This window comes from Littorina saxatilis, linkage group LG8, assembly GCF_037325665.1.
Source record: "Littorina saxatilis isolate snail1 linkage group LG8, US_GU_Lsax_2.0, whole genome shotgun sequence".
Classification (NCBI taxonomy): Eukaryota; Metazoa; Mollusca; class Gastropoda; order Littorinimorpha; family Littorinidae; genus Littorina; species Littorina saxatilis.
Window position 1 is genome coordinate 32,588,341 of NC_090252.1, and position 23,418 is coordinate 32,611,758.

The 23,418-nt window shown below is 38.8% G+C and overlaps 1 long non-coding RNA gene across 1 annotated transcript; it reads left to right on the forward strand.

Moving 5' to 3' along the window:
• The first annotated feature begins 5,362 nt into the window (after positions 1-5,362).
• On the forward strand, positions 5,363-10,439 carry LOC138973334 (uncharacterized). The gene is made up of 4 exons (XR_011457967.1): positions 5,363-5,417; positions 5,931-6,004; positions 7,515-7,640; positions 8,207-10,439. It is a non-coding gene; the product is annotated as an uncharacterized lncRNA (long non-coding RNA).
• The last annotated feature ends 12,979 nt before the right edge of the window (positions 10,440-23,418 follow it).

Below are 23,418 nucleotides of genomic sequence, written 5' to 3' on the forward strand. Positions count from 1 at the left end.
GCCGTCCTTCTCAGCGCAACTACTACCCCGCTCTTCTTGTCAATTCCACTGCCTTTGCCACGAGCGGTGGACTGACGATGCTACGAGTATACGGTCTTGCTGAAAAATTGCATTGCGTTCAGTTTCATTCTGTGAGTTCGACAGCTTGACTAAATGTTGTATTTTCGCCTTACGCGACTTGTTTTGTTTTAGGATCGATTTTGATAATGATTGAGAAAGGAGAATAGCCGGTGTTAGTTTTACAGTCGGTTTTATGAAGTTTGAGTAAAGAAGTGCGTGGTTTTTACCCTCCCTTTCGTTTCCCTTCCCCTTCTTTAGTTTGCTATTATTGTGCCTAAGAGCCGAAATGGCTGCACTCTAACTCATCTTTGATCTCCCAAAAGACTCCATAAACAAACTAGTGTATCAAGAGGCTGGCTGGCTGCCCCTCGATGAAGAAAAGAAGACTAAAGTCGGCCCAGTACGTATCAAGAGCAAGTACTTTTGACAATGCTGTGAACGAAGAGCTCACTGCTGAGTTCGACACAATAACCTCGGCCTCTTACCAAAACCTAAAAAGAAAAACACCCAAAATACACGAAGCAACGATCCCACTAGCAGACTATATGTTCAACCGATATTTCAAGAAAGTGGGGGTAAACCCAGGTAGGATGGCCCACATTCCCATTCACCCCTTCCCATTTTGGTTCATGGAATCCCCCATTATCATCCCTGATCATGATCTGGGTGTAACAAAAAAAGATAACCCTGTACTTGTCTCATCAATAGTAAAAGAAATAATCTCAAACAATAACAAAGATCACCTACAAATATTTACTGACGGCTCCCAAAAACATGACCAAGCTGACTGTGCTTTTGTCATTCCTGACCTCAAAATAAGTTAAAAAGAATTAAACTCAACAAGGATGTGTCCATTTTCACTGCAGAAATGCTGGCTACGTTATCTTAAGAGCATGCCACTATATCAATGACCCCCCTCGACCTCCAACAAGAGTCGTGATTCTCTCCGACTCAAAACCAGCATAACTTCTCTTCAAAATGGTTCCAGAAACCGGGAAGAGCTTCAGACGGAAATATTGTTCCTCTGTCACCAGATCATTGCCTCTTGAACAGAACTGACCCTTAGGCTACGTACTTCCCCTCACACACATGGATCAGAGGCAAGGATATGGCTGACAGATCGAGAAGCAAAAGAGGCTGTTACAGATCAAGCAGCATTTCATGACATAAAATTAACAAAGACGGGAGCAAAACACAAAATGGCCAAAGTTGCCTGGCGTCACTGGGAAACAGAATTGAAAATAGAAGGCAATGCCCATGGTTGGCTTATTCTGCCCCGACAAACAAAACAGGCCTACACTCCCCACCTCCCTCCTTAAAATACTTCTCAGAATTCGCACGGATGGCCATGGATGCGCTCACAAGTGCTTTCCCCGTCTCTGTGAATGTGGACAGTTTATATCTTTGTTACACCTCTTTGACCGCTGCCAATCACTCCAGCAAGATTTCTGCAACCTACACACCCTTGTCAACGAACATAACCTGAAACCCCATGAGTTTTTTTTAGATAAACATTGCACGCTTCAATGGAAGCTAGCATACACCCTAGCTGTGTCTCTCAATAGTAGAAGGCTGAAATAGGATATCTGTTTTAAAAAACCCTGATCTCCGTTCCTCACACCGAGCTTTTTCTTCTTCATTGTATTATTTTTGCAGTTATCTATTTACTTACCTATTCAGCCAAAAATATAACAATATCCCACATAACAAAAATTAAAAAAAATAAGCCTACAAAACCGCTCCAGTCCAACCATATTCCGCGTACACAATCTTCACTTCCATCCCCATTTTGAAATATCGCAACAGACTTCCAGATATAATTATAACACGATCATATATGTGTTCTCTGGTTGCATGTTTGTTCAGTGTCTTGTCCCCACATAAAGCATATTAACTCTACCTGTCCTAAAGCAAGTTGCAGTTCTAAGAGGACGTTAAAACTAGTTATCATCATCAACACACACACACACACATATGAAAGAACCCATGTATATTTTTATGATTGTTGTTTTGGTCTGAATACAATTTGGAATCTTACTACACTCTTGTTAATTGATTTTACATTTTGTTGTCAGAAGTATTTTGTTCGTCGGTTCGTGTCTGGTGCGTGTGGTTTGAATGCCGTCCTGTCAAATGTCTTTTAAAAACACATTCACAGTTAACATCTTCGACGCAGACACAGACAGTTAGGAAGGGCTCCTAATATGGACCACTTTTTGTTTCATGCTGATAACTATAGCTTGTTTTCTTGCAAAGAAGTTTCATTTTGTGTTTGGTAGTCCTTTTCTCTTAGGTTAACCGTTAGGCCTAATTAGAGTGAAATAGCTTTGATAAACATTCAACAAAAATTAAATGCAGACAAAATCACAAATGGTCCATACTAGGAGCCTGGGCGCCTAATGTGGACCAGTGAAGCGGCCTTCACGATCACCGTAAAAAGCCCCCTATACTTCAAAATAACATGATACAACTTAGGGTACAAGTCAGACTAATTCAAATATGCTTTAGATTGATCTGTTTCGGGTTGATGAGAGCATTATTTGAAGCACACCAGGAAACTAAAGAAGCTTATCAAAAACAGAGTGAAAATAAGTGAAATTATCAACTTCCACCAAAAAGGAGACTTTTTGTTATATTGTTTTTTTAAATCTCCAGGGCTAGTTATAGGTTATTTCCAGCAAGCTTCTTAATGAATTATTGAAAATAGCTTTTAGCTTTTTTTTCTCGATTTGTTGAAGGTGGTCCATATTAGGGGACTCGCACATACTTTGAGATCTTGCTAATATTTTTTTGTTTGCACGGTAAAAACTCGGGGTCAACACTGATAAAATGTAACACATGCGGTCTTAGCTGTCATACATAGCCAGTTTTGTGTGATAAAAGCTTTGGCTGTGGACAGAAACGAGTCCGTTTTAGGCGGCAAATTTAGAGTGAACGCTGCCAAACTGAGTGAAAAAAAGAGAAAAAGCCTAACGGTTTTGAGATTTGTGTTTCTGCAATACAGCGAACAAAACTTTTTTGAGCGCTCAAGCGCCGTTAGTTTTTCAGAACAGGAGGTGGTACATGGTCCATATTGAGGAGCCGGTCCATATTAGGACTGAGCTACGTGAAGCTACCACCGCTCGGCTTTACACACACACACACACTTTTAATTAGTTGCTTTTGGCACACGGCCTCATCATCTGAACTTGAAACAACTACAAAACACAACAACGTACAACAACAGCATGGTTGTGCCTGTCGGGTTATTAGTCACCATAAGGTGCCTGTACTTGTCAGTCTCTCTTTTTAGATCAGTGCCAGTGGCCTGTGCCGGCGATAGTTTGGTAAAGTCGCGCAGACCGCGCATGCGCACATGTGCAGTAAAATGTTATCAAAAATGGCGGATAAATCTAACTCGTGCTAAGAAACGTTTCAAAACCAAGCTTTATGGACGTTTTTATGACTACGTACTCCAGCAGACATCAACTTGTGGTCGACGTGTGTGGGTTTTGCTCAAAATACGTAAGTATTCGTCAGCCGTTTGGCTTCTCGAATTAAGTTTCAACTTTGTCTCTGTCTCGAACCACAGGCGGAAGGTATCCTTCACTGGACCACAACTTTCTATGAGTATAAAAGTACAAGTAGTCTGGTGGTCCAGTGGACGATACCTTTCGCCTGTGCTCGAACCAAATACTAAGCTTACCAGTTACCACACTGTCATACTCATAGTCATAGTGATAGTGATAGCACTGATACATTTGTACAGGTAAACATGGCTGTTTGCTGAAAATCAGACTTTGTGAAAAATTGTAATGATGTCTCTGAAGTTTGATTCAGTCCCTAATTCATTCAGTGATTCATTTTGATGGGACGTCAACCCATGGTGAGACTAATAATGATATTTGATCGTATTCTGCCAGTGCCATTGCCAACTGCCATGGTTGTTCTTGTGTGCACTAATTAGTAATTTACTAGCAATAGGAGTTCGAGTTCTACTATAGTAGTATTTTACTAAATCATTACTACTAGTACTAAATACTACTGCTACTACTAGCTTTAAACAAGCTATGGTTTGAATGACCAGCTAAATGCTAATAGTTAATAAGTACATTATTTTTGCATCAGCGAGGTATACATAAATTTAACGAAGTGGATTCACAGCGCGCGTCGCGTTGTGCAGCGTTGCGATTTACAACGCGCTGCGCTACGAGGAATGCTGCGATTCACGACGCGCGATGTATTCTGCCGATACATTTCCTTCACAATCGCAAAGTTTACAACAGCTACATCTATCTGATCTATTTGAGAAATAAAACTGTCAATAAAACGAAAAACAGAGCTGAGCCATTCTCTCTCTCTCACTCTTTCAACTGAATTCACCAGTTATATCGCCGCGTCGATGTAAAAACGTGCCTACCTCTGCTGAACAATCCTTCTCATTGCGGTCAATGCGCATGCGCCAATCTTGGACTTACAAAAATGCGACCCTTTGACCGATCGAACCAAGGGTTAGGGTAAGGCTAAGGGTTAGGTTGTTCACGACCTGATTAATCTCCCCATGTTAGCGCATGCGCATTGACCGCAATGAGAAGGATTGTTCAGGCAGAGTTTTCAGTTTGTGACACCGGCCTTGAATACTTGGCAGTCATACTCATACTCATATCACTACATGTCATTGCAATGGCTTCTACTATATATGGAAAGGAGCTGAGTTTTTAAACTGGGATGACGTTTTTAAACAATTATCCGAGTACAGTGCCGCGGAACTGTTAATCGGTGTCACACCAATTAACACTTCAGCAGCCATTTTGGAATTCGCGCATGCGCAGATCATTTTTTCAGCGTGGTTTTTTTTTCCAGTTGATTTGAACGCGTATATATATATATTCAGTCTGCATAAAGTGCAATTTTGTAGTCTTGCAGCCCTGAAGTTGCTTTTGCGTGTCCAAAGAAAGACTGTAAAATGTTGATGATAATCATGCATACATGTACAAAAATAAAGCGCATCAACAATCTGCGCTGGTGAGAGCAATAGCCGCGCTCTGGGAATCGCTGCGCTGCACAACGTGCCGCGCTCTGTGAATTGACGCGCTGCACAGCGCGCTGCGCTCTGTGAATCGCTTGCCTAAATTTAAATATTTTATTAAAAAAATACCGCATGGTTTTGCTTGACCAAATCATTTATCAGCTAACAATATGCTTTTATTTCAGTTGGACCTGACTTGAGCATGGTTCCGTTGTCTCCGCAACAACAGATTGGTTACTCAAGAATTGCAGGCATGTCCAGTTTGCAGCATGTGCAGGCTGACCCCACTGAGTGTGAAGATCCCATGGCTGATCTAGACACAACATAAGCTGCTTGACACTATTCCAAGGTAAGCAAGAAGCTTTGAAAATAGTTACTTTAAGTGTTACTTAGTAAGTGTACATTTTTGTGGGTGAACCATCGGTAACCGTCCCCCCCCCCCCCCCCCCACCCACACATACAAACACGCACACAAACTTGGGTTTGTACTACAACTATTAGTATTAACTACTCTTCATAAATGAGTTATGTAATTCATCAGAGGTTTGAAGTCGTTATGGTTTTGCAAATTAGTAAGAGACTATGTGGGTGCATGGATTCAGTAATGCACAATTAATACATGCAATACTCCTGCTGGTGAGTTCACTACAAACAGGTACTACATTAGAACTGATCAATGTTATTTGTTAATGAGGATGATTAATCGTAATCTCACTGTCAAACTGTCATGATACTATTGCCATTGACAGTGCTAGATCACTTCATAAAGTTATTTTAGTAAGTAATCATATGATATTGATAAGTTTGATATATAGTGATTTACTGACGGTGACAATGACATGTTATCTTCATACTATTCCAGGTACAAGATGCTAAACGTGCAGATATCAAGGGCTTGGGATTTCGGCTCCTGGAGATGCTACTTGTAACTCTTTTGTGAGTACCGATGTATACTGGGTGTTTTCTCAGTTTTTGTCCGCTGTCAGTGTGAGATTTATATTGTGGTACAGTGGAACCCCCCTGTTAAGACCCCCCAATTTAAGACTCCCTCCTTTTAAAGACCTTGTTTTCTCAGACTTTCTGTTCATAACCTCTGTAAAATTACCCCCCTTTTAAGACTCCCTCCTTTTTAAGACTGAATTTTCTCAGATTATTGGAGGTCTTAAAAGGGGTGTTCCACTGTATAACCTGTTTTTCTAGTTTCATGGTTTAGCCACGACTCACTTTGAATGAGGGTCATCTGCCAGGCATTTAGCTGATTATCTGATAGTGATAAGTGATATTTATTAATTTGCTATTTATAAATTACAGTTGCAGTAAACTAACACTGTCGCACAAAGTATGTGACTTTAAAAAAAGATTTGTTTGAAATCATGTGAGCTCTGTCCACTAGATGATGGAGAAGGGAATTTTTCCAGTTGAGTCTGCAACATGGATTTTTCTCTCTCAGGATAACAAATACAGCAGGGTTCGTACAAGTCATGGAAAACCTGGGAAGTCATGGAATTTGATTTTTAATTTTCCAGGCCTGGAAAGTCATGGAATTTCAATTCAAGTCATGGAAAGTCATGGAATTTAAAAAAAATAAGAAAGAAAGAAAAATTAACCTTTAGCACGCCAGCGGTGATTTTCGTTGCCCAGCCATTCCACCCCCCGCGATTTGCGTCGCCAGCACAAGGCTTGTTCGTATGACCAACTTCTCGTTCGTATTTGCATACGAGAATAACGGTATTTTTAACGGCACTTGGGCCAAAGCGAGGCTCACTTCCTTCCATTATCTCGTCGTGTCGTCTGCGCTGCATTTGAGTCGGTTTCGTCGAAGTTTTCTGCTTTTGTTTTTGCATCGATAAAGTACTTTAGCGCTTCGACAAGCAAGATGGAGGATGATGAGTTTGAAACTTTCTTTCGAGTTGTTTCTTGACAACAAAAAGTATGCGGAATTGGAACGAATTACCGAGGAAGATCTTCGCAATGAACTGTGTATCGCGGTGAAAAAAATGACAGTTCGTCAAGTCACAGTGACGGTTACGAAACGGAATTTACGATCGAAAGTGCAGATGGATAAAAACAGTGGCTGGTCCAGTTTAGTGAAATGACAGGACCAGCAAACATTACCGATAATCTGACTGCGTAGCAAATGCTTGACTTGCTTGTCGAAGAGACACTGCGTAGAAACTGACTCAAATTCAGTGCAAAGCAAGCCAGTGTCAAAACTGGCAGTGACAAGACGTAAACAGTTTGCGTGTTCGGAAATGGCGACCTGTGGATCTAGTCATGGAAAATGTTATTGAGGCTCATGGAAAGTCATGGAAAAGTCATGGAATTTTGTTTCTAAAAACCAGTGGGGACCCTGTACAGTATGGAAGGAAAAATTTAGGGTTGGTGTGGCGATAACAATAAAGATATGTCATAGTGACTTGACTAATTGATTTGAATTCTGCTGCAGGTCAGTCGCCCCCCACCTCCTGCTCCTGACCTGGTTGCCTACTACAACTTCGAGGAAATACGACAGGACACCCTTCAGCTTGCTGCACCATGGTGTCTCTTGGAGAACAGCAAGGAACAGATACAGGTGGGGTCGGTTGGGATACCGTAAACAGACTATTTTGTTTTGTTGGCCTTAGCATAGAGTCTGGGGATGTGAGATGTGCATGATGTGTTGTTTGAATCTGACAGTGATTGTATGAATTTTTTATACATGTATTGTTGTCACGCGCTTTGAACTTCTGATAAGGCGCTTTATAAATGCCCGTTATTATTATTATTATTATTATAAATAGATACACACTTGTAAACTTATGTTAGTTTTCACACGTGAGCATGAAGGAATGTGCCTTTATGAGGAATGTATAGTGGCTTGCAATATTGAATTTGAGGGATGTTTGCAGTTATATTATATATTAGCACAGCTCAGTTTTCTTGAGGGTTCCGTGAGAACAGTGAAATTCTCCTTTGAGGACTGAAAAATATCTTGGATAATTGGTCTTAATTGGAGGGGGGGGGGGGGGGGTTTTAAAACATAAGTACATTCACATGTGTTTTTCATTTTCACTGTGTTAAGGTGGGGAGGTCCTTCTCTACTTCTTTCTTTGTTTTCCCATTGACATATTTTTGTTCTTGTCTATATTTTTTACATAGGTTCACCATTAGTCCTCATCCCCAGCCGACTGTTTCCGCTGAAGCCGTGAAGGATACTTCTTCATGTAGGCGTGGACATCTTTTTCGTCGCCATGCAAGGCTTCCAGTACCATATAATTTTGTGAATACTCTGGGGACCTGTCATCGACTTTGGAAGGACGCTTTATTTTATAACACTTTGTACCCCATCTATGTTGACCAAGATTTTTTAAGCCGAGACCAGCTGTGCTGCAGCAGGTCACTCAGAATTGTAGAAACTGTGTATCAACAGGCTAGAATGCTGGCGTTAGATCAACGTTACAGGAAGCGACTGAAGCTAACCGTCTAAGCAGGATGCGGATATGTGCCGAATGAGAACAGATGCAATGTACATAGTGACTGTGTGTATGGATATATATCCATACCTGGTCAGATAGAGCCATATGAGTGGGTACGGATATATCCGTACCTGGGAGACAAGGAGTTAAGACCACATCTGAACTGAGGATTTAGTCTCTCCATAATCAAACGCTGAAGAAGATTTCAGAATGAACTTTGTTAGATAAATTATCAATCAATCAATCAATATGAGGCTTATAGTTATATCACGCGTATTCCGTGGGTACAGTTCTAAGCGCAGGGATTTTGTTTTGATTTTTTTTTTATGCAATTTATATCGCGCACATATTCAAGGCGCAGGGATTTATTTATGTCGTGTGAGATGGAATTTTTTTACACAATACATCACGCATTCACATCGGCCAGCAGATCGCAGCTATTTCGGCGCATATCCTACTTTTCACGGCCTATTATTCCAAGTCACACGGGTATTTGGTGGACATTTTTAGCTATGCCTATACAATTTTGCCCGTCGCGATATAACCTTCGTGGTTGAAAACGACGTTAAACACCAAATAAAGAAAGAATACAATTTTGCCAGGAAAGACCGTTTTGTCAATCGTGGGATCTTTAACGTGCACCCCCAATGTAGTGTACACGAAGGGACCTCGGTTTTTCGTCTCATCCGAAAGACTAGCACTTGAACCCACCACCTAGGTTAGGAAAGGGGGGAGAAAATAGCGGCCTGACCCAGGGTCGAACACGCAACCTCTTGATTCCGAGCGCAAGTGCGTTACCACTCGGCCACCCATGCCGGTTGTTATGATCGCCACATTTTAGGTCCCCCCCTCCCCCCCTTTTCAAACTTCCCCGCTTTTAAGACCTTACGTTTTTGGATTTTCTGTTCACAACCTGTTGTGCATTTACCTACATATTAAGCAGTGTTTCTTGTATAGAATATAGTCAATGTTTGTAAAGATTTTAGTCAAGCAGTATGTAAGAAATGTTAAGTCCTTTGTACTGGAAACTTGCATTCTTCCAGTAAGGTCATATATTGTACTATGTTGCAAGCCCCTGGAGCAGTTTTTTGATTAGTGCTTTTGTGAACAAGAAACAATTGACAAGTGGCACTATCCCATCTTCCCCCTTTCCCCTATCCCATCTCCCCCTTTTCCCGTCGCGATATAACCTTGAATGGTTGAAAACGACGTTAAACAACAAATAAAGAAAGAAAAGAATTCATCAACGAGTGATTACTGCCTCACCATAGCAGTTAGGCCAGTCTTACTAACTCTTACTTTTATTAATGTGCCGTGATGCAAAGACGTTGAGCAGTTTTCAGATGTTTATGAATCTAGGGCTTTCAAAATTTACTGACATGTTGGACTCCATGACATCCAAACATGAAGTTCAGTTACCCCTTTTCAACTTTGAAGGTCACATTGTGGGCGAATTTTTAGCAAAAAGTTGGAACATTGGTATGACTGTTCTTACTCACAAGGGAAGTGATTTAGTTATTTACTGATTTTTATTTTGTATGGCCTTCTTTCACCCATTTAATCATTCATAAATGTTCATACCCAAGGGAAGTAATTCACATATATATCTATGGCCAATGTTTTCACAGGGCATCTGCCCCCCCCCCCCCCCCCCCCTCCCAACACACACTCACATGGGCTAAAACTTACATGGTTTTATGGGTATGACGCTCTTAATCACAAGGGAAGTAATTTACTGATGGTGTGTTTTCATTTCATGTGGCCTTCACCGATTTGAATAATTTATTTTAGCTTATCCAATTATAGTGTGGATGAACACTGTCTCCACTCAAAATAGTCCTTTGCTATTGTACATTGTGAATCAGCATTTTTGTTTTTGTCCTGTTTGAATAAAGTGCAATAATTTTACAACCAAAGTGTTAATGTTAAAGATGTTTACATAATGTGTGAAGGATGATGCATTTGAAAACTAATATTGTTAAATGTCAATTGACCTGTGACAAGTCAGCAAAGTGCAATATCCAAGCATGAAACCCGCACACAATTCCCAAACAACATGCTTTCTTTTCCACAAAATTCCATCCAGGTGAAAACAATTATGTGAACGTCATAACATGGTGTTTTTTACATTAATAATCAAGCCTAACACCAACTAACATGGTGTTAATAGGCATTTGAGCAAGCTTTAACACCAACATAACATGGAGTTAATAGGCATTTGAGCAATCTTTAACACCAACATAACATGGGGTTTTGCATGTTAAACCAGCAATAACATGATGTTAATCACATTACAAGCAAGCTGTAACACCACCAAAACAAGCAGTTTTGCAAGTTAAGTCTACGATAACATGATGTTACTTGGCGTTAAACCAAAGCTTTAATGCCATCAAAACTTGACATTTTTGCATGTTACAGACATGCTGTAACATGGTTTAACATGATGTTTTGACCGTCGCAAAACGCGCTGAAATTCCAGGCAATTTCGCAGCGATAACTTCAACAAAATCCAATCAAAATCTGGCGTTGTCGTGAACACCAAAATGTGATAAACCCATTGAAACTTGAAGTTTTGTTGGGATTTTGAGTAGTTTTGTAAGATACAAAACGCCACTTTTCGCCCAGTGCTCTCTCTCTCTCTCTCTCTCTCTCTCTCTCTCTCTCTCTCTCTCTCTCTCTCTCTCTCTCTCTCTCTCTCTCTCTCTCTCTCTCTCTCTCTCTCTCTCTCTCCTGCCTGTGTATCGCTTTCTTGCTTTCTCTGTCTGTCTGTCTGTCTGCCTGTCTGTCGTTTTGTTTGTCTCTCTATCTTTTTGTCTGTCTATATAAATCATAACCTCGCTCTCTCTCTCTCTCTCTCTCTCTCTCTCTCTCTCTCTCTCTCTCTCTCGCTCTCTCTCTCTCTCTCATGTACAAGTCATGCAGTCTTATTTTGTTTAAAATACCTTTGTTTTAGTTATTTAATGTACGTTTACTCTTGATCGCTTCTCCTGCCTTGCTCCGTTTTGTAACTTTAGTTGAATTCTCTTCTGTTTTTATTTTACATTGTTTTCCTTGTGAATTAAATAACAAACTGATCTTTTATTTCATAAGTGTGTCCATTTTTGATTGAAGGTCAGCAACTGTCGAAACTCTCATGCTGCCTTTAATGAAGTTTGAAGAACAAGAGTGACATACACAGCGAGTGGAGGTCTTCATCACCTACCATTCCTGCTAGTGTTGGTTATATCCTTCTTTTGAAACTTGGTAATTTTACAAGGTGTGGGGGGAGGGGGGGGTAGCAAATGGCAAGGAGCAGGGAGGACTGTTTATCATCTGCTTATCATCTTTCATAAATGTTATCATCTATGGTTAATCCAATGCACATAGACCCAACTCAAACCAGCGCCATCCCCTCCCCCCCCCCCCCCCCCCACCGCCCCCACTGCGCAGTCACCATGAACATTTTAAAGATTCTAATGTCCTTCCACCGATGTGTTTATTTTAAAAACGTATGGTGCCTTTATGTTAAAGCCAGTTCTTACAACATACTGTCAGTGGCATACAATACTGCTAAATCATTATTTACAAGGTCTACAAGAGTATAATACTTATAAGATATATAGAGCATACACAGTTCATGTTTTCACCAAACTAATTTTTGAGGGAATGTACCCGTGCGCGCGCGCGCGCGTGTGTGTGTGTGTATGTGTGTGTGTGTGTGGGTGTGTGTGTGTGTGTGTGTGTGTGTGTGTGTGTGTGTGTGTTATGTGTTGTGTGTTTTCAACAAATCGCTTGATTTTGTGTTTGTTCCCAGGGCTTTTCTTTGTGGTAGAACTCACATTTATGTTTGTTCTAAATACAGTCTCTGTTCCTCTTATCTGATCAATAAGAAAACTGCTCAACATAAAAAAAAAGTTTCAACAAAAATATACCTTCTACATCAATGAGTTTAGAAATGCTCACAACATAACGCCCTCTATGAGCATGCAAGCTGAACATTTGGGTTTCATGTTCAAACAGACCTTATCTTTCATAAATGTTATCATATATTGTGAATGCAATGTACGCTGACCCAACCCCCCACCAACACAACCCCCACCCCCTATTTCAGAAGGGCTGGTATCTGTGGTGAATACATTGTAATTAGGCCCCGCCTCTAGCCCACCTCCCTGGGCCCCACGGGCACTTCTCACGTCACTTACACCTGCTTTATATCTTCCCTGTGCAACAGTATTATTCGTAGCTGGCATCCAACATTTTAAACAGTTTTTATGTTCTCAATTTTGTTGAAGTACTTCCACCGATGTGTTCATTTTAAATGTGTTGTGGTACCTTTGGGTTTGCCAGTACCTACAACATACTGCCAGTGACCATATATACAATACTGCTAAATCATTATTTACAAGGTCTACAAGATTCTATACTTATACGTTATACCAAGCATACACAGTTCAAGTATGCACCAAACTGTTTTTTGATTGTGTTTGTTTTCTGCAAAGGGGGAATGAGGAAATTGCCCGTGTGTGTGTGTGTGTGTATGTGTGTGTGTGTGTGGGTGTGTGTGTGTGTGTGTGTGTGTGTGTGTGTGTGTGTGTGTGTGTTTTCAACCACACCAGTTATCGCTCGATTTTGTGTTTGTTTTTTGCATGAATTTGATGCGGATTATTGGAAGACATATATGTAAGCATATACAACGAAATATATCCTTCAGTGGCAGCTACAAACATACAATGTCCACTTATATCACTGTCCTTTTTGCGTTCCAGGTTTAGTCTACATGGAAACATAATATGGTGTCTAAAATGTAAACAAACAACAGCGTCAATTAAAACAGTACATACCATTATACGATGCAAAAACAAACTGAAAAGCAAAATAATACAAACACAAAAACGAATTTAAAGAGTACATAGCTCTACAAGTAATAGACAATTGCATGAGCTCAATTTGTATTTCCAATGACAAGAGTTATGACTGTACAATTAATGTCGGTCATTTGCACATCAGAATCTTGAATGAATAATCGTTTTTTAAGCTCAATCAGATGACCGCTTAGAATTGTAATAGAATTGTCTGTTAAAATAGCTGAGTTTTGCAGCGACCTTGTTAACTGGCTTTGTATGCACTCATCCTGCTCTCCAATTTGCTTGGGAAATACAACCCCGGGTCTTTGTGTGAGATGTAATGTCTTTTTTTTTGTACATACAAAATGCTGCATTACACTTGTGTTGTTGTTGCAATGTCAATGATTCCTTTTTACTTACCAGAGTTTGTGTTTGTTTGTTGCGATATACACGAAGGAGAGGGTTGGGTTAGAGCTCGGAGATTGTTCAACAATCACTAGTATAGTTGTTTTCTTCACTCTTTAAAGGATTGTATTGGGTATTTTTGCTCATTTTTGTTTTTATATGATAAAGGCTTTTTAGATTGCCTTTGGACCTTGGCATTTGTTTAGTGTTTAGCTTAATCTTTTCTTGTGTGCCATGCTGATAAGATTTTTAGAAATCTGCTGTTGCTTTAGTAAGATGTGTAACTCTGAAAGTAACAGTTAATGTATTTTTGGTTAGTTATGTTTGTTGTAACTTCAGTGAAATTAACCACACCACTCTGCAACTTGCCACGTTTTGTAACTTAAGTAACTTGACTTCTCTTGCTTGTGAATTAAATAACAAGCTGATCTGTCCATCGAATGTTCAAGGTGGTAAGTGACATTGATTTCATATTTGTTTTTATTTTTAAAAGTGTGTCAATTTGTTTTTTTTTTATTGAAGGTCAGCAACTGTCGAAACTCTCATGCTCTCTTTAATGAAGTTTGAAGAACAAGAGTGACATCCACAGCGAGTGGAGGTCTTCACCACCTACCATTCCTGCTAGTGTTGGTTATATCCTTCTTTTGAAACTTGGTAATTTTACAAGGTGTGGGGGGGGGGGTAGCAAATGGCAAGGAGCAGGGAGGACTGTTTATCATCTGCTTATCATCTTTCATAAATGTTATCATCTATGGTTAATCCAATGCACATAGACCCAACTCAAACCAGCGCCATCCCCACCACCCCCACCACCCCCCCCTCCCCCCGCCCACACGCTGCTACTATCATGAACATTTAAAGATTCTTATGTTTTGAATTTTGTTGAAGTCCTTCCACCGATGTGTTCATTTTAAAAACGTATGGTGCCTTTATGTTAAAGCCAGTTCTTACAACACACTGCCAGTGGCCTTATACAATACTGCTAATTCATTATTTACAAGCTCTACAAGATTATATACTTATAAGATATATAGAGCATGCACAGTTCAAGTATGCACCAAACTTATTTTTGAGGGAATGTACCCGTGCGCGCGCGCGTGTGTGTGTGCGTGTGTGTGTGTGTGTGTGTGTGTGTGTGTGTGTGTGTGTGTGTGTGTGTGTGTGCGTGTGTGTGTGTGTGTGTGTGTGTGTGTATGCATCGAACATTTTAAAGAGTTCTTATGTTATTAATTGTGTTGAAGTCCTTTCACCGATGTGTTCATTTTAAAAGTGTATGGTGGTACCTTTGTGTTCGCCTGTTCCTACAACATACTGCCGGTGACCTTATACAATACTGCGAAATGATTATTTACAAGGTCTACAAGATTCTATACTTATATGGTATACCAAGCATACACAGTTCAAGTATGCATTAACACTGGGTTTTTTGTGTCTGCAAAGCGCAACTTGATACACAAAAAAGGTGCATAATGTACTTTTATTTCTTTTTGTGTGCTCATTAACCACGTTTTCAATCCCCAGGAAATTGACAAAAATTGTAGTGCTAATGCTTCAGATTGCTTATTTATTTACCAGACGTGTTACTGCCTGCTTTATGTCATATACATGTGTTATCAAAGAAAGAGAAAGACACATGTGCCGTTCTCTTTCACTGTGTATAATATACTAGAGGAATACCCGGCTTCGCCGGTTTTTATCCACCAGTTTGTGCCCGGGGTCCACCTGAATATGCCCACCAAATTTGATGCAGAATATTTACGATATCACAAACAGAACTCTACAATCCACAGGTGTTGCTTTGCGAGCTATAAAGAGCTATAAATATCGCACAACTCTGCAGAGTCTACTGTGAAGGGCGGCGGTAGTCTCCCTGTCACACCCACCCCCCGTTTGAATGAACCGAACCATGGATCCTCCAAGCTTAGGTCCCTCCCAGATTCGTGGAATGGGAACAGCACGAAAATGATTCAGTGACCATGATGCCATTCATGATCATATCATGTCGAGTCCCATTCATGTTGACGACGCCGAATGTAATCGAGTGCCGAATCACCATAATCACCTTTGGAGGCGAAGTCCACTCACACAGGAATGAAACATTTAGAGCTTATCTCTAAGCCCTTTTTAGTCTGTTATGGCTTCTCAGAGGAAGGTCAGAACATACTGACTCAGAAAAGCAGCCATACCACATCACAAACAGAACTCTACAGTCCACAGGTGTTTTCTACAGACACACACAAACACACACACACACACACACACACACACACACACACACACACACACACACACACACACACACACACACACACACACAGAAGCCGTATATATATATATATATCTATATGTATAAATATATAGAGATAGATGACAGTGTATTTTTCGCGTGGCTATAAATTGATTCGACCTTTGCACTTTTACAGTGAGGACAACTTACGGGTCCAAGGAAAGCGTTCTGGACACTGCGGTGACCTTCTAAAAATAGTAACAGAACGCCGGGAATATCCGAAGATGCCCCTAATACCGTACTGCACCATACGAAGGAAGGGAGGTAAACGCTGAAAACATGGAGAAGATAAGGAAGAGTTATGGAAGTTGATCCCCCAAAAAACACCAAAATCGGTTTGCGCTGCGCGCTGAGAGCACGTATTGAAATATCTCATCGACCAGATTTTGTGCAGGGTGTATCTGAATATGGACACCAAATTTGAAGCAGATCCATCGAGAACTTTGGCCGTGCATGGCGATCAATCACACACACACACACACACACACACACACACACACACACACACAGACACAAGTCGTATATATATATATAGATGACTTTGTTGAACTGCATGATTTGTGCATGATTAAACGTTGCTTTAAATGTAAACGAGTGCATTTATGCAAAATTTACTTTTATTGTCAGTAAAAAGTAAAGTGCCTTATTTAATTAAAGATACCGTCCTTCTTTTACAAACCATTGGCCTAGTATTGCTCTCACATCTTATCTTTTTACTCGGATGCATACTAATATTATACACCTTGACTGGTTTCTGTTTATAGTGGGATTTTTGATTTACATGTAAATAAGTTTTGCATCTAACACTCTCATCATTCTGCAAAATGAATTCAGTATACAATTCCTACAGAAGCAGCCAGGCTGTTAAGTTTGTGTAGGTGTCCCAATGCAAGGATGCGTTTACTTTACGCAAAAGCGGAGGCACACACGCGTTAATTGATATGATTCTTAACACGAAAAGGAGTTTCTCTTGAAAGATTCCAGAATATTTTAGTTTAGGCTTCAACTCATAAAGAGGGTGTAACAGGTGAAGGTGAAAGTGCCTTGTCGAATTGCAATTACAATTAATGAGAGATGAATAATTATTGTTTACAGAATAAATGGTTTGTTTTTGTTGTGTCAAATAATCAACAACAAAAAACAGAAAGAGAGCTTACATTTTTGGAAACGTTTTATTCAGGAAAAAAAAATAATTTTAAAATAACCTCAACCGAACGGCCTTTAAAGAAGACAAACAAGAGATACAATACAATGCTGCTATGTTTAATTCCCTTAATGAAATTCGGAGTGATGAAGTTGCACTGCCCAGTCTTAATCGTGTATTGCTGTAGTTATTTTGATAGATACTTGTCACAATTTGCTTAAATTACAAAAGAAATGTCTAAATAGTTTTTACTCGAATGTACACAGTACTACTTTTTTTTAAGAATTAAGTTATATAACGTTGTATTTGGGAGCTTTTATCACTAGAAAAAGTGACATCCAAGAGACCTTTTTTTTATAATTAGAATGAAGTGAATCTCAAATGAGAGAATATCCAACTTACTCAAAGTGATTTTGTAGATGTTCTTGATTTTGTCTGGTTATTGATGTGCATTTGGAACGTTAACTCTAATGTCACATACTATGTACGTTTGACTCATTAAAACGATATAAGTATGTGGTTTCACATGTACTAACTTTAAAGTGTACACTAATTTTATTGTAAAAAAACCCACCTTGTTGAATTTTGGAATTCATCCTCGATGAAGTATGGATACTTTAGAACATATATCCGTGGCTAGGTTATCTCCCTTTTTAAAGCATTCTAGAGGTAGGGGAGACAACTTATTTATCTATATGCAGCCCACGTTTATTACAACAAATTTAGAATCGCTATGCTAACAAATGAGGAAATTAACCTGACACTTGCTTGTCTTTAAAACATTACCATGTATTTATAAAAAATACTTTGAGCTTATTTTGAGATCTCCCGAGTAAGACATTTCTGAGAAAAACAAAAATGTTTAAGTTCATCAAAAGTGTCCCATCAACGTTACAATAATAAATATCGTTAGTAATTACACCCAGCAAGTGCAAAAGTACCTCAGTATCATCAAAGGATGCGCCGTAGGCTCTCTGTCATAAACGTGAAGGTGACAGTTTGATTTACTCTGCCATATTAGTAATGGCTCTTGTGAATAAATTGTCATTTTTGTCTGTTGTGTTTAAAAGTGCCAGTGAAAAGAAATAACTGCCTTATTTGCTTATTTCGGGGCTAACAAATATTCAATGTCTTGGCACCTCAGTCATCACTTTGTTTTTTGTACCAGTATATTTAATATACATACATGTATATAAAAATAAACTACAGATTTTTGTTTCTGGCGAGCTCAGAACTGACATAGGGGAGCTTCATTTAACCATATTGATCTCTGACTTGTTTCTATTGTGCTCAAATAGTCCACGCAGCTGAAGATGTTGATTTTTTCCTGCCAGTCCAACTTTATTGTAAATGCATATATACTTAAGTTGTTTACTTCTCTGTTTATGCTTTTTTCAAATAAACATTAGATGCGAGAGGAGTGTATATAGGCGTGCGTGCATGTGTGTGTGTGGGTGCGTGCGTGCGTGCGCATATGTGTGTACATGCGTGCGTGTGCTAGTGTGTGTGTGTGTGTGTGCGTGCGTGTGTGTGTGTGGTTTGTGTTTGGTGTGTGTGGTGTTGTGTTTCCAATTGAGTTCACGGTCGTACAGTTTATGTGTGAGTGTTTCCTTGATCGTTTTGGAAATCATAATGGTTTTTCGAGTGTGGGTCTGTCTGTGTCCCCGAGTGTCTGTGTTCGTGTTTTGAGGAGAAGGAGAGATGGTAATTGTTTCTGAGTGTAGTTTGCCAAGAACTCTTTTCACACACACACACACACATCGGACATACATCAATGCATCCATTCTACACAAAACGCTCACAAACAGACACTGAGGAAAAAAACCTTTTATACGTAAAAAAAATCCATGCAAAATAAAGTTTGAAAAGAAACAATATGTTCATGCAAGCTTCAAAGAAAAAATGTACGCAGCACTGATAAACTAAGTTTTTATTACTTCTTATTTTCCCGGTTTATATGACTGTTATAATGTATATATCTGACCTTGCGTTTTACTATGTTCCCTATCCTAGATTTTGGACTCCCGTGTCTCTTTGCGGGTATCTTTCGGTGTGCTTTCTTTCTTTCTTTATTTATTTGGTGTTCAACGTCGTTTTCAACCCTTCAAGGTTATATCGCGACGGTTTCGGTGTGCGTGTGTCTGAGTTTATGTGAATGACTCTTGTATTCAAACCTGTTCAACTCATCAATGGACATACACATAGATTTGACTGCAAGAAATATTTACTCTTAAAAGTATGATGCATTTGTTTTGCATTGTTCAGAAAAAAATCGAAGAAACAAAACATAAAAAAGACACAGATGTTTTTGTTTTATAAAGTATCAAACGAGTTATAGGAAAAATCAATATTTACAAAATATATGACCGCGTTTGGGGACAGGTGAAATAATAGAGACTCAACGCGTTTTCCAGTTAATTGCTAAATACCGCCGGCAGGTGAACAAATTACTAATTTTTATATGTTTGGCTTTTTAGGACCCTGCAGAGTCAAATCAATCAACACACTAAAACATCTTTGCAAAATTCATAAAGATTAACAGGTACTTTAGCTTACAACTCTGCATGGAAGTACGCAGTTTCTGCAAGTCCAGTACCCCCTCAGTTAAAATTCCCAAAAGCTGGGTTCTAGAATCCTGATCATCAAGAGGCTAGAAATGTCTAAAGTAAAAGTTATAGCCTGAAACTGTTTTCACATGTTACTCAACATTCTTTGTTTTCATTCATAACATTAAGACATTTCTTTGATATAATACATTGCATGTTTGTCCCATGTGCTGTCACATATTATCTGTATACACAATCTTTGATAATGGAATATCTATGGCAACTCAAAATGAACAACCAAAGATGAAGGACCACGAAAAAAGTTCATTTCTTATACACAGGAAAGCCATCTTTTGTATTCATAACAGCAAAAACTAAAATTGAGTTGCATGTATCACAAATTTAGCCACTGACATACTTCCATGATCGTGTAGGTAGAATTTTAATTTCGGTAAATCACTGCCTACAATCTTCTTAATTCATCAAGAAACATTTTAGTTTGTTACTGTCAGCAAAATATAAATTTCCCCATAATATTTTCTAGCTGAATGGCATCACAAACACGTTTGAATTTATTTTTCAAAATCGGATAAGTGCAATGAATTGCAATGAAAAACTCAGTTAACCAAAACAGGGTCAATAATCTGAAAGGGGCAATTTTAAGAATTGCACATTTGCAGACCACTTGAAGAAAAACGTACGATCTTTGAGATATGATTTGTACTGATGTGTAGACCTGCACAAGTGTGCAATAGAATCCTATCCCAAAACAAACACAAGCAGCTGCTGAGAAAATTCAATGAACAAAAGTTACCACGTTATCACAGCACATACAGATCGGGAAACGACATTACATGATAGATAAAATGTTCACAGTCTTAGTGAGCAAATAAGACACAGTCTCAACTTGAGATCAAATTCTTATCACGCATACAAAAATCTTCGACTTCTTGACAAACAAAGACATATGTACACACAAAACGTAATAAAAAAAACAAACAGTTAATGCATGTACAAATAAAGAAATTTGATGAAGATTGTAAAATGTTCTAAAATCTCAGAAAATAAGTTGGATATCTGAACACATTTGTATGAGCAAGCATGCATAGGCATATGTATTGTAACAATGTATTCAGGTTATTAACAAAAACAAAAGGGTTCACACATAACTACACGTTCAAAACACAGTCTAGGGAGTTTTCTTGACAGAAATGTTTAAGGACATGTGTTTTAATCTTCATGACATTCACTTAGGATATACTCTACTTGAATAACTGATACTTACTATAAGCATACAATGAAGTTATTGCCGGGGTATCATTCTGTTGCAATACCTTTCAAAAAGCCCAAACGGATGGTAGACGCAGCAAACCGAAAGGGCCACAGACAAAAAGATGAAGTCTATGAAGTTCACAACGAATCCGAATCTGGTTTATGAAGGGAGACAATGCTGTGTCATTGGCACTTCAAAACCCAAAATGCACATGTTTGTGTACGCTTCTGCAAACCTTATGAGCCTAAAAGAACTATAGTCTATAAAGTTAAAAACACGCCATAATTGACATGTGAAGGGAGACAATACGTAGTCTACTGTGATTTTCAGAATTGAACTCAGCGAACCTTGACTACAAGGTCTTGCTTCATAGGAAGCTTAAACAAAACTTGACTAAATATAAAAATGAGTCCCGCTGTCTCTAAACAGGCACAATGTGAACTTGTCAGATTACAACAAGTCAGCATTATCAAAATCAAAATGCAATTCAACAATGTTCTCGCACAACAAGTTGCACCTAAAATTAATTCGTTAAAAAATCCACTTAAGGCGTAAGTGCCATGCTTTGTGAGTGAACATTGTTGAATTGCATGTTGATAGTATTTACGTACTGTAATCTGACGAGTTCACAGTGTGCCTTTCTCGAGACAGCGAAAATGAACGATACACGTCTACCTCGCTTTCCCCAGGGAGAAAGCAGCCCGAATTTCCATGAGGGTAACCTCACAGGACTATATGAATCTTATCTTTATCCTTTATCTTTATCCCTACACTCTTCACATCTGTGTTACTGTGATTTACTTAATACTTTACTTTGGTTCCAGACTGGTAAACACCGGGACTGAAATGCATTAGGTATACATAATTATATGATCATGTCGATCACGAAACAATAACCCTCTTTCAAAGAATGAAGACAGTTTCAATACAAATGCAAAAATTAAACAACAAAGTATCAACACAAAAATAGCAAAGCGAACTAGGATAAATATAATACTGAAATAGCAAAACACCTGTACAAAATGGCACACTGTCAGACCAGTTGCTGCCTTTAATAATATGTGCTCACAGTCCTTTCAGTTGTGTGAAAGTGAAACTCTCTGGTTACGCAGACATTTTCAACACAGTCCTCCAAACAATGTATAACAATGCATATTGATGTACGTCACTAGAAGATCAAACATATGTTTTTCCTTTGTAAAATGTAATTTTATGTTGGGTAAAGAAAAACACTCTCCGGTTACGAACAAACGACAACATAAAATTGTTAACAACAAAATATGTACACCAAAGTATGTACACCAAAACATGTACACCAAAATAGCACCACAAATTCGACATGAATTAAATACTGAAAAAATTTAAACACATTCATAGTCGAACACACTGTCAGTCTAGCTCATCCTTTAAGGGAATCTGCTCATGGTCTTTTCACTTGTTCCGAGATTGAAATCTACGTTCACAAAAAAGGACATCTGGAAATTGTTAACATCAAAATAATGTACACACAAAATATTTGTTTAAATGGCATGTATCAACTTCTGGAATAATCAAACACTAATAAAATAATCAATATATACACTGTCACTCTGCATAGTACTCAAAGAGAATCAGGTGCTCGGTTGTTTCTAAGTCAAAAACGTTGTTTTGATGAATTTCTTTTCCTTTCCTATCAGGAACCAAGTCAAACCTGTACGAAGAAAGCGTAAAAATAACAAGTGTGACAAAATCCCCCCCCCCCCCCCCCAAAAAAAAAAAAAACCACACACACACACAAACATCCCACACATTCTAGCTTCAATTTAATGATAATAGTGTAACTGTCTTGCATGATCTCAGACATTATTTGAATGATACAAGGCATCAATGCTCAATGTTTCGATAATATTTTAAGGAATACATTCCCGTCATTATCAATCACATATGATAAAATGAGATAAAAGATACACATTTCTTAACTTGAAATTGTCACTTAATTAAATAAATTGAACAATGACACAATCCTCGTTTACGAATAGAACCAGTACTGTCATTTCAGCAACATATAGCCATCCAACCCAAAAACTGAAGCCAGCAACATCAAAAACGAACACTTAATTTAACACTGCGAAGTAAAAGAAAAGAAAAAAAAGGAAATAGCTTATTGCTTACTTGAAATGGAAACAATCTGCAACGCAAAGATTAACCGAATACACTACAGGCTACCATTATGATCCATACCCATTGGTCCAAATCAATTCTTTGTGCAAAACACTACAGGCATATTCCTCCTTGTGTAAACGAATCGGCTCATCTTTAATTTAAACTGAAATTAAACCACGGCAATATTTGGATGCATGCCCAACCCCCCCCCCCCCCAAAAAAAAAAAAAAAAAAAAATTAAAATAAATAAATAAATAAAATAAATAAATAAATAC